Raw genomic sequence first — 12487 nt, forward strand, 5'->3', positions numbered from 1 at the left:
GTCTTCCATCTGCTGGTTCACTCCTCAGATGGCCACAATGGCAAGAGCTGTGTCAATCCAAAGCCAGGAGCCAGGATCCCCCTCTGGGTCTCCCATATGGATGTGGGGGCCCATGGACTTGGGCCATCTTCTACTGCTTTCCCAGGCCATAGCAGAGAGCTGTATCAGAAGAGGAGCAGCTGGGACTAGAACTGGTACATATATGGGGTGCCAGAGCTTCAGGCCAGGGCTTTAGACCACTGTGCCAGATTGCCAGCCCCATTACATTTGTTTTAAGGAGATATTTATGGGCTTAGCATCAATAAGCAGTCTGTTGTGAGGGAGAGGGAGAAGGAAAGGGGAGGGGGAGGGGAAGGAGATTCTCCATCTGCTGGTTCACTCCCCAAATGGCCTCAATGGCTGAAGCTGGGCTGATGCATTGCCAGGAGCCAGAAGACTACTCTGGGTGTCCCACACAAATGCGGGGCCCAGGGACTTGGGCAAACTTCTACTGTTTTCTCAGGCCATATCAGAGAGCTGGATAAGAAGAGGAGCAGCTGGTACACCAACAGGTGCCATATGGGGTGCTGGCACTATAGGCCATGGCCCCACCCATTATGCCAGAGTGCTGGACACATATGCTTTGCAATTTTCTGCTGTGTGTGTGTGTGTGTGTGTGTGTGTGTATTACTCAGCCATAAAAAGGACAAAATCCTATCTTTTGCTATGAAATGGATGCAATTGGAAACCCTTATACTTAGTGAAATAAGCCAATCACAAAAAGACAAATACCATATATTTTCCTTGATCTGTGGTAACTAATAAATTATAAAAAGAGGACTTTAAGGACAGAGTATAAAAAAGAGAGATGAAAATGAAGAGAAGTCTTCTATATACTTGTTTTCAAATCTAATTTCAAGAACAAACTGGGGCTGAGCAACTTTAAACCCAGCAGCCACCCACCTGGATCTCCCATATGGATGGCAGAAATCCAAGTACTTGTTGCCTCTAAGGTAGGTTGGTAGGAAGGTAGAGTAGTAGTGCTGAATAGAAGGGACTAAATCCAGGTACTCCATCCAATATGGGATGTGGAAATCTCAACTGGAGGCTAAACTCACTGCATCACAGCATCTGCCATCTAGCATCTTTAACTTTACAATGGGTGGCATGATCTTTGATTGTTGTAAACATTGGTTTTTTCTTTTGTATTCACTTACAATGTAATTTCAATTGTCTGCTTTTCAGCCAGTTTGCCTATATTAGCTATTTCCCTTTTTTCCTCACCAAATTATTAACAATTTTCTTACAGTAATAGCAGTAACTTTTTTCACAACTGCATGCCTTTTTGCATTCTTATATTTTTGTTATTTATATCTAACCAGTGCATATTTGCAGTATCAGTCTAAGTCAGCCCAACACTACGAAACTGTGGACAGCTTTGTTAGTTTTTTGATTGTGAAGGAATCAATTCAAAATTCTATGGTTTTCCTGGCAACTGCCATTTCCATAGTTTCTTAGAGATGTTAGTCCGCTGTGATCATTCACTCTATCCAGGTAGCATATGTACTACACTTTCTAGATGATTATAAAACCCTAAATTTGCATCTGGTTTTAAAAATTCTATAATATAATTCTAGACATATTAATCTACTCTTTAATATACTATAAAAATCAATGATCATTTATGTTTATGATATAGTTTTCATATTTTCTAATATTGATGTAACTATTTTTCTGAAAATTACCTATGTCTGCTTTTAATACCATTAATGTCCCTTCCTAAAAGCTCTTCTTCCTTTTTGCAGTAATCACAGCACATCTTATTTCATAGCATGCACATTCCTTATATTTCTGTTTTCTTTTTTAGTCTGTTACCATAACCTGTGTGTATCACTAACATTTCAGGAAGCCAATGGATATACTATGAACCTGTGACAGTTGTTGGTTTGCATTTTCATTGTGAGATCGCAAGTTTGCTCAAAAATCTTCTTTTTTATATAAGATATAAAAACTTCATGGATTTCATAAATGCAAATTCAGGAATATAGTGATTCTTCCCACACTACTCTCACTACTACCCACACTCCCACCATTTCCTCCTCCCTCTCTTGTTCACATTCTTATATTTTACTAAGATCCATTTTCAATTAAGTTTATAAATCTAAGATTAACACTACACTAATTAAAAATTGAACAAATAGTAGGAAAAAAAACCTGTTCCTTAACAATTGAGACAAAGATTGTTAAAAATCATCACATCTCAAAGTGTGAACTTTATGTCTCTAGGTTACCTTTACCTTTCAGGCACTCTAATATTTGTATTTTTGAGACTGGCTTATTTCACTAAGTATACTGTATTTCACTTGCATCCATTTTGTTCCAAATGATAGCATTTCATTTATATCTTGTAATTTCTTTATCAAGCCTTCAGTTGATAGACATTTTAGTTGAATTATTATCTTAGCTATTGTGTATTGAGCTGAAATAAACATTTGGATGTAGAAAAATCTTCCATATGCTAATTTTCTTTACTTTGGGTCAATTCCCAAGAGTGGAATTGCTGGGTCATATGGTAGGTCTATATTCAGATTTCTGGGGTATCTCTATACTGCCTTCCATAGTGGATGCACCAGGTTACATTCCCACCAGCAGTGGATTAAGGTGCATTTCCCCCTGCATCGTCACTTGCCTTTATTTTTTTGTTGATTTCTGTATGAAAGCCATTCCACCTGGGGTGAGGTAAAACCTCATTGTGGTTTTGATTTGCATTTCCTGATGGCCTGTGATCCAATGTCTGTTGGCCACCTGAATTTCCTCTTTTGAAAATGTCTCTTCAAGTGCTTTGCCCATTTCTTAACTGTACTGTTTGGTTTGTTGTTGTTGTTGTTGTTGAACTTCTAGAGTTGTATATGAATTCTGGATGTTAATCTTCTATTAGTAACGTAGTTTGGGAATATTTTATCCCATTATGCTAGTTACCTCTGCACTTTGCAGAGTATTTCTTTTGAAGTACAGAGGCTTCTCAATTTGATGTAATCTCATTGTCAATTTTGACTTTGATTGCCTATGCTTCTGAAATATTTTCCAATAAATCTTTGTCTATGACAAATTCATTCATATTTTCCCAATTGTTCTCTAATAATTTGATGTTATTGGGTTATAGATTTAGGTCTTTGGTCCATTTTCACTGGATTTTTGTGTAAGGTGTAAGGTAGGAGTCTTGCTTCACACTAATGAATGTGGAGACCTGGTTTTCCCAGGACCATGTGTTGAAGGGCTGTCCTTGATTCAGGGATTGATTTCAGCTCTTTTATCAAAGACAGATGGCAGTATATGCACAGATTGATTTCTGGAGTTTCTATTGTGTTGCTTTTTCTACCCATCTCTTCTTGTGCCAATACCAGGCTGTTTTGATTATAATTGCCCTGTAGTATGTCTTGAAATCTGATATGCGATGCCTCTAGCTTGGCTTTTGTTATATAATATTGCTTTAGCTATTTGGGGTCTTCTGTGCTTCCATATGAACCTCAACATCATTTTTTTCTATATCTGAGAAGAATGTCATTGGTATTTTGATTGGTGTCACATTGAATCTGTAAATTCTTTCAGTACTGTGGACATTTACTGATTCTTCTAATCCATGAACATGGAAGATTTTTTCCATTTTTTTCTTTTTTTTTTTTGACAGGCAGAGTGGACAGTGAGAGAGAGAGACAGAGAGAAAGGTCTTCCTTTGCCGTTGGTTCACCCTCCAATGGCTGCCGCGGCCAGTGCGCTGTGGCCGGCACACCGTGCTGATCCGATGGCAGGAGCCAGGAGCCAGGTGCTTTTCCTGGTCTCCCATGGGGTGCAGGGCCCAAGCACTTGGGCCATCCTCCACTGCACTCCCTGGCCACAGCAGAGAGCTGGCCTGGAAGAGGGGCAACTGGGACAGAATCTGGCGCCCCTACCGGGACTAGAACCCGGTGTGCTGGCGCCGCTAGGCAGAGGATTAGCCTAGTGAGCCGTGGCGCTGGCCCGATTTTTTCCATTTTTAATATCTTTTCCTTTTTAATGTTTTTTAATTATCATCATCAAGATTTGATGCCCTTGGTTAAATTTATTGACATATTTAATTTTTATGGGTATTGTGAATGCAGTTGATCTTAGAAGTTCTTTCTCAGCCATAACGTTGTCTATATATTCAAAGGCTATTGAAGTCAAACTATCTTTATTTACAGAGAACATGATTCTATATATAGGGTATCCCAAAGACTCCACGAAGAAAGTATTGCAACTTACAAAATTGTTTAGAAAATGGCAGAATATTAAATTACACAAAATTTAATATCTGTGAATTCTTCTTGCAAATTTTTTGTTTAAAGTTGTTCAGACTATTAAGCCAATGTATTCATTTTCCCTTCCATGTAACATTTTTACCTTTTCTGGATTTTTACCATCAATGTATGAAATTTTCTGTGATGTATTTCTAGAAGTCACTATAATACATTGTGCAAAATGGAATGATATCTTCATGATTTAACACACTCAATTTTTTAAAGAAATATTTTTTATCTTTATTCTGAACACTTTTTCAACAAATAACTTTATATCTGCTTTCTTAATCATTATACCTGGATATTCAGCTTTACTTAGAGTTCTACCCATATGTTTCATGTCATTAACATTCATTTTTGATTATGTGTCTGAATTTACCATCTACCTATATGTATGTATGTATGTATGTATGTATGTATTTATCTATCCTATCTACCCGTCATTCTAATATTCTAGTTTAATGAGTCCTAGTACTGTGAGCCTGTGTCTGTCTTGTTGATATTGTCATTGATATATCATCAGATCACTCAGAATTATGAAAGTTGTGCTGGCATCATTCATGTACACAGTGTCTCGGATCTGCTTAAGGTAATTTTAATTTTTTTTAACTTTTATTTAATGAATATACATTTCCAAAATACGGCTTATGGATTACAATGGCTTCCCCCCATACCGTCCCTCCCACCCACAACCCTCCCCTTTCCCACTCCCTCTCCCCTTCCATTCACATCAAGATTCATTTTTGATTCTCTTAATGTACAGAAGATCAGCTTAGTATACATTAAGTAAGGATTTCAACAGTTTGCTCCCACACAGAAACATAAAGTGAAAAATAATAGATGATTTTTTTAAATGATGATGAAATCAGATCAGACCTATTGTCATGTTTAATCCCAGTGAGAGTCAAGCAGGGGTAATTTTAATTTTTAACACTACCAAAGTCACATATTTAACCTTCCTTGATTTTTATGACTCCAGAGATATCTTTCACTGAAATATTCCAATGTGTAGTGCTAGATATATTTGATCCTAAAATTATTCTAGTAGATTGAATGTGGCTTACATTACAGCCACTATTTTTTTTCTTTTATATTCACTACACATTCACTACAAATTCCCCCATATCTACTTTTTAATAGTATTATATAATGTAAGTTAAACTTTTATTTTAGAAATTTTCTATCGTGTAGTTCCAGAGATACTAGAATAATTCCATTAAGGTTATTTTCTAAAGTTGTTTGATCATTTCTTGACTCAAGATATTGGGGAATGTTCTTTAGTCTTATTTTTAAAATATAATGAAATGGGGGCTGGTGCTGTGGCATGGTGTGTTGACACTCTGGCCTGAAGCACTGGCATCCCATATGGATGCTGCTTCAAGACCCAACTGCTCCACTTCCAATCCAGCCCTCTGCTGTGGCCTGGGAAAACAGGGGAAGATGGCCCAGGTCCTTGTGCCCCTGCACCCATGTAGGAGAGTCAGAGGAAACTCCTGGCTCCTCGATTCAGATGGGCACAGCTCCAGCCATTGTGGCCAATTGGGGAGTGAACCAGCAGATGGAAGACCTCTCTCTCTGCCTCTCTTCTCTCTGTGTAACTCTGACTTTCAAATAAATAAATAAATAAATAAATAAATCTTTAAAAGTAAATATAGTGAAATGTTTTCCACCAAATACTCATATCTGTTATTCTTCATACCAATTACTCAGTTATGCTCACAATAATCACATAAAACATCTGTATAATGAGTATCCACTTTATTTCTTTTTAGTTAGAAAGATTTTGCCCATAAAAATGTTATGTGAACAAAACATTCATTCATTACTGTTTTTTCAACCAAGAGATACTTTATTGAGGCTGTGGGCCCATAGGCGATGGGCAAGATGTTGACCTGTGGGGTCAGGTACTTATCTTTTTCTTCTTTGGGAAGAGGTTGGGTATGAACATTTCTTCTTGACATTTCTTTTTGATAGAACTGATCATAGCACTTATGGCAGATCATTTTAACACAGTTGTACTTCTAGGCAAGCAGGCAAAGGGAGAGCTCAAAGATGCCATCTTGCAGCAGAGCACCAGTTGCAGGTTGGAGTCTTCCTGGGTTTGTGGTTTGATAGAATGTGTCCATCATCCAGCTGCTGCCTGCAAATAGGAGATGCTGTTGGTCAGGAGGGATGCCCTCTTTGTCTTGGATTTTGGCTTTGGCATTCTCAGGAGTGATACTGGGCTCAGAATCATGAGGGATGGTCTCATCCAGCAAGTCTTCACAGAGATTTTTATCTCTGCATTTATGGAGCTACTTGACTGTCTCACTGAAGAGGAAGCTCATTCAGTACTTGAAAGCTGTTTCCTTCCCTGTGTCATACAGTTAGCATTCATGCCAGCAACACATCTGGTGTCCTTCTGTGATCTTCTGTGAATAAGGTAGCATTATTTTTTCTTCAGTGCTTTGCAGAGTTTAACTTTATTCCTGGATTTATGTAATTTAATTATGATCTGCTTGGCATAGTGATTTTATTCCATCCTGTCCTTGGAATACAATGAGCAGTGTGGAACTCTGGATTTATAGTTTTTGTCAAAGTGAAAAAAAGTTGGCCATTATTTCCCTAAACAAGCACCAGAGCATTTCAGAGATCCCACTTAAATGTATAATTGGACTGATGCTCTCCCCAGCATTTTCAGTCTTTTCCTGTCCTCAAGTTGTGTTTTGATGGCTTATATTGATGTTTTCATGTCCATTCATCTTTTCTTCTGAAATGTCTAATCAGTACATCTTCCATTCAAAAATTACTCATTTCAGACACTGTAGCTTTAAACTCTATGAGCTGGTCTGGGAGGTTTCTGCATATTTACCCTGTGTATACTTCTATATAAAATTGTGATTCATGTCTAATAACTGTTGCAGACTCTTCCTTAGTATTGTTGTCTGCAACTTTTGGATATAAAATATATTTACCTAGCCTTTGTCCCTGTTGCTCAGATTCTCTATTTTCTGAGCAGTATTATTGTCATTGCCATCCCCTTTTGTCTCACTTGGTTTGGTGCTAAAACATAAGATGAGTCCAAATGGTGGAGTCATCTCACCAGAAAGACCATTCAACTGGGCATACTACATCCTACAGGGATTTCTTCTCCATGTTTAGGCCTTTGGCTTACAACAAGGAAGAAAATAAATATGTAGTTCACAACCTGTGCATGCCACAGATATGCAAATAGGTCTCTATGTAGCATTCTGCATTTGTATTGAAATGAGCATGAGTTAATACTGATGTCTTCAACTCTGATCCATCAACCCGAGTATCTTTCTGGGTGCTTACACTTCTTACCTATAGAGATCCACTCCAACAGTGACAAGTCTATCTCATTCCACTTATGTATTCCACCTTGGGATGCATCATTAACCATGTCAAATTTGTGAAGCTAGCTGCATCTCTGTAGGGAAATTCTTCCTAACCACAAGCACAGTGCTAGTGCTGTTGCTTGAGTTTGCCAGACTCCTATTAATTTCTTTTTAAAAAATTATTTAATTTTTAAAGAGAGTGAGAGTGAAAATGAGAGAAAGAGAGAGGGAGAGAGAGAGGATGCTTCATCTGCTGGTTCACTTTCCAGATGATCACAATGGCAAGAGCTGGGCCAGGCTGAAGCCAGGAGCCAAGAACCTCATCCCAGTCTCCATTGTGGGTGGAAGGTTCCAAACCCTTCAGTCATCTTCCCCTGCTTTTCCCATCCCTTTAATAGAGAGCTGGATCTTAGGTGGAACAGCTGAGGTATGAACAAGTGCCCATATGGGATGCTGGGTTTTGCAGGAGGTGGCTTTACCTGCATGCCACAAAATGTGCTTTCCACTCACTTTCCTAATTACCTAAGTTTCACCTCACAAAAAGCAGCAAAAATTTTGGTGCTGTGGTGTAGTGTGCTAAGTCTCCACTTGTGACACTAGCATCTCAGCTGTTCTAATCCCAGCTGTGCCTCTTCTGATCCACCTCTCAAGTACTTGGGCCCCTGCAACTGTGTGGGAGACCTTGAAGAAGCTCCTGGCTCCTGGCTTCAAATGTTCCAGCTCCAGCTGTTGTGGCCTTTGAGGAGTGAACCAGTGATTGGAAGACTTCTCTCTCTCCCTCTCTCTGTAACTCTGTCTCTAAAATAAAAAAAATCAATCTTTAAAAATAAGAACTTTAATTATTTAGAATGTTTATTTGCAATGCTGGGAGACACAGAGACATATAGATATAGTGAAATTCTATAACTTCTAGTTATTATATCAAAAGTGGCATATACATGCTTACCTAAATTTGCCCATATATTGTTTTCTGTGAGGTTAATAATTTGCATTTTTGCATTTGGGTCTATGGACAATTTAAGTTATTTTTGTGAAATATATGAAAAGATTTTCATTATATCATGTTAGGTGTCCAATTTTTGTAGCACTAATTGTTGTCTCAGTTACATTGTCTTTACACCTTTGCCAGTGATCTGGTATTGTACTCATAACGGACTCTTTCTGGACTCCGTTGTGTATTTATCTGCTTACAATTCTTTTACCAATTCTGTACTTTCTCGGTTAACTTCTTAGTAAGTATTGAAGTTGTGCAGTGCTGATCTTCCAAGTATATTCTTTTTCAGTGATGAATTGGTTACTCTGTGCCTTTTGATTTTCCACATTAACTTTAGAGTCAGATATTATGTATAGTCAAAAAGTAACTTTCCATATTGTAATTGGGATTATGTTCAGTCCAAATATCAATTGGAGAAGGACTGATGATCTTGGTCGTACTGGGTCTTCTCACCCATTACCATGGAATGCATCTCCAACTACTTAACTCTTCTTTGATACCTTTCCACAAAGGTTTTCTCATATAAATGTATTACATATTTTGTTATACTCTGTCAGCATTTACATAATTTTTAGAATTACACAAAGATATATCTTTGGGGATAATGTAAATGTAATGTGTTTTAAAATTCATCCAGTTTATTGTTGACATGTAAGAAAGCAACTGATCTCAAGCGTATGTAATCTTGGTATGATTTATCATTGGTTTCATAGTAATTTAGTTGGTCCTTTTATATTTGCCAATATAAGCAATTATGTCCTCTCTGTACTATTTTTCTCCTTGAGATATATGCCTCTTATTTTCATATCTTATTGTATTAGGTAATGAATATAGTAGGATGTTAAAAAGCAGTAGTGAGAAGGCACAGGTTTGTCTTGTTCCTGTTCGTGGTAAAATTTAGAACTTCCCACCATTATCTATAAAGTCAGCTGAAATGTTGATGCAGATTCTATTTATCAGTTAAGGACAAAATTACTCGTCTATTCTAGTTTGCTGGAAATTTTCATTTTTTATTCACCTTCTTATTTCCTAATCGGTGGTATTTGATTTTTCCAAGTTTTTTGTTGGAGTTGTTGACACATTGAGTTTATTTACTGTTCTATTGAATTGACAAAACTATGTTTCTCTTTTTGTTATAGTAATTGACCAAATTATGAACTTTTTTTCAGGGGGAAACACATAAATTTATTATGTGTTTAACAAAGTTAGCTACACATTGAATATGGACTCTAAGAGCTGCAAGATTGCTACACCATATATGGAGCTAAACAAAGAGATTGGGCTTGAGCTCTGAGAGGAAAGGAAGTGACTCAGGCCATGGCAGGTTGCAGGAAGGATGTGCAGTTAAGATGGGATATCTTGTTACACAATACAAATTTCCCAGGTAGCAGTCAGCTGTGGGGATCTGTCTGGGCAAGAGTCAGACCTATTAATCTTTCCTTCCTGTGAAAAATCTTTCCTCAGCATAGAGGGGGATATCAGATGGAAAAGCCTCTGCCTGTCCCCCTATTGTTACTAATATGGATTTATTTTTACAGGACAGCTTTCAGAGCCATTCCTGTGTTGACAGAGGTCTGCACTTTCTCTGAATAATCACCTCAAAATGTGCCACAAATATGTTTTGGGGCGGAATTTTTTGGGGTGCCACAGTAGCCATGTCAGAAGTTGCCCACAGCTAGAGTATATCAAAATTTCATACAGAGTTTTTAAAACTGTATGCAGGCCACAGCATGCCAGCCACAGCGGCCATTGGAGGGTGAACCAATGGAAAAAGGAAGACCTTTCTCTCTGTCTCTCTCACTGTCCACTCTACTGGTCAAAAAAAAAAAAAAAACTGTATGCAAAATGTTATACAGAGTTAAAAATAGAGTAAGACTTTTCTGTTTAGTGAAACCCTGAAAGAAAGCTCAAAATTTTTGACAGCCATTAGAAACAAAGGTAATGCCTTGGTAGGGGACCCCGACTCTCCATGCAGATTTCAGCAGCATCTGTGCCTTTAGTTGGCATGGGGTATGGGGACTACCTGAAGCTCCCAGGCCACTCAAATTATGAACTTTTATTATTTTGCAATTGAATATCTACAGTATCAATTGCATATGAAATATCACCATCTTCATACCTTTTGGATTCATTTAAGAATATTATGTTGTTTATCAGTATCTATGTTCTTGAGAGATATTGCTCTGTAGTTCCATTTGCTGTATTCTTGCTGTACGGTTTTCATGGTAGTAGAATGCTAGTTTCTTACCATGTAATCAAACTCTTTTCCAGAAAAGTATTAAAAAGTTGATAAAATTCCCCTTAACTATTTTATAGAATATTCCAGCAAACCCCTCAGTAGTCTGCTGCTTTCTACTTTGGAATGTTATCAGATGTAGGCTCAATTTCTGTTTTCAAATAAACAAAGTTATTTATTTATTCACAAATAAATCAATTTATTACAGAAATCTCACATCTTCTTGTTTACTCCCCAAGTGACCAAAACAGCCGAAACTGGGCCAGGATAAAGCCAAGAGTCATAAATACCACCCAAGTCTCCTTTGTGGATGGAAAGAACCTTATGACTTGAGTATTTTGAGTGTTGCCTACAAGATTGCACATTTGCAGGGAGCCAGGAGTTGGAGTATAGCCAAGACCTGAAACCCTGGCCCTCTGATATAGGATGTAAGCACCTTACAGAGCATCTTAACCAGTGCAAAAAAGAAAAAGCACTTGATCCAATTCTTTTGGAATATATTCCCTATAAAGAATGTCTATTTCTTCTGGTATGATTTGAGACAGACTCTTCCTTTCCAGGAATTTGTCCATTTCTCCTAGGTTCCAAATACAATATTTTAAAGGACAATTTAAAAACCATTAATCCAGCATTTTATACAGGTTCAGTGAATAGTCTGGTCAGTGATAGTCCATCATTACCAAAGGAAACAACCAGTTTTCTTTGACTACTCTCTGTACATTTGTTCTAATAAGTAGTCCAGATCTTGACTTGTCACCTTGAACTTGTCTAGTCTTGGTTTTCAGGTTTTCTAGATTAGGTCTCTATAAATGTCATGATTTTCCTAAGTATGCCTAACTTTGAAGACTTGAACATCCAAATATTTTGTTACTTTTACATCATACCAAGTCTTTTTAAAAGTTTTTTGGGCAGGTCAATGTCTAAACTAAGTCTTACTGTACTGTGGATTTCATGTGGTTAATATACAATCTTCTGATATCTTATTTAGATGCCTTTGATATTAATAATATGCTAACAAAATCTTCATTGTGATAGACCTGGATAATTTGCAAACTGAATAGCCTTTCCATTCCCATCTCAAAAGCACATTATCTACATTGAGCCTCATGTAATTTAACTTGTTCTGTTCCCAGCCATCCCTTGCTCATGCAATTGTGAGGATTGTATCCAGCTCTCAACCTTTCATCTTTGAACCTTCCTACTCCTTATTTCCTTCACTAGAGATATTAGACCTACATTAGCTGACCCCAGATATGATAGTGATAGGCTCTTTCTGGAATCCAACCAATTGTGCAGTAGGAAGCTAATTTTCCAAGAAAGGGACAAAACAGCTATAATGCTTGATTGTGAAACATTCTTTTCTTGGTTGCCTTACTATTGTATTTGTTAGTGAAATGATGCCATTTTCTGAAACCCAGCCTGGTTTACTAGATGTCAAGTGACCAAATAGCCCAATCACAAGTATCAGCTCCACCCCCACCCTAATGGGATTTTCTGTTCCCACTTCCTTACCTCTGAAAAGCTGTATAAGACCTGTTCTCACATTACAAGCTGTTGTTCTCTCTGTGCATGGGAAGGCAGCCTGTCGGGTTTCCCCCACCCAACAATAAACCTTTTCTCTTAC

Source organism: Oryctolagus cuniculus, chromosome Y (assembly GCF_051225735.1).
Source record: "Oryctolagus cuniculus isolate XC-2025 breed Fujian yellow rabbit chromosome Y, ASM5122573v1, whole genome shotgun sequence".
In the NCBI taxonomy this organism is placed as follows: Eukaryota; Metazoa; Chordata; class Mammalia; order Lagomorpha; family Leporidae; genus Oryctolagus; species Oryctolagus cuniculus.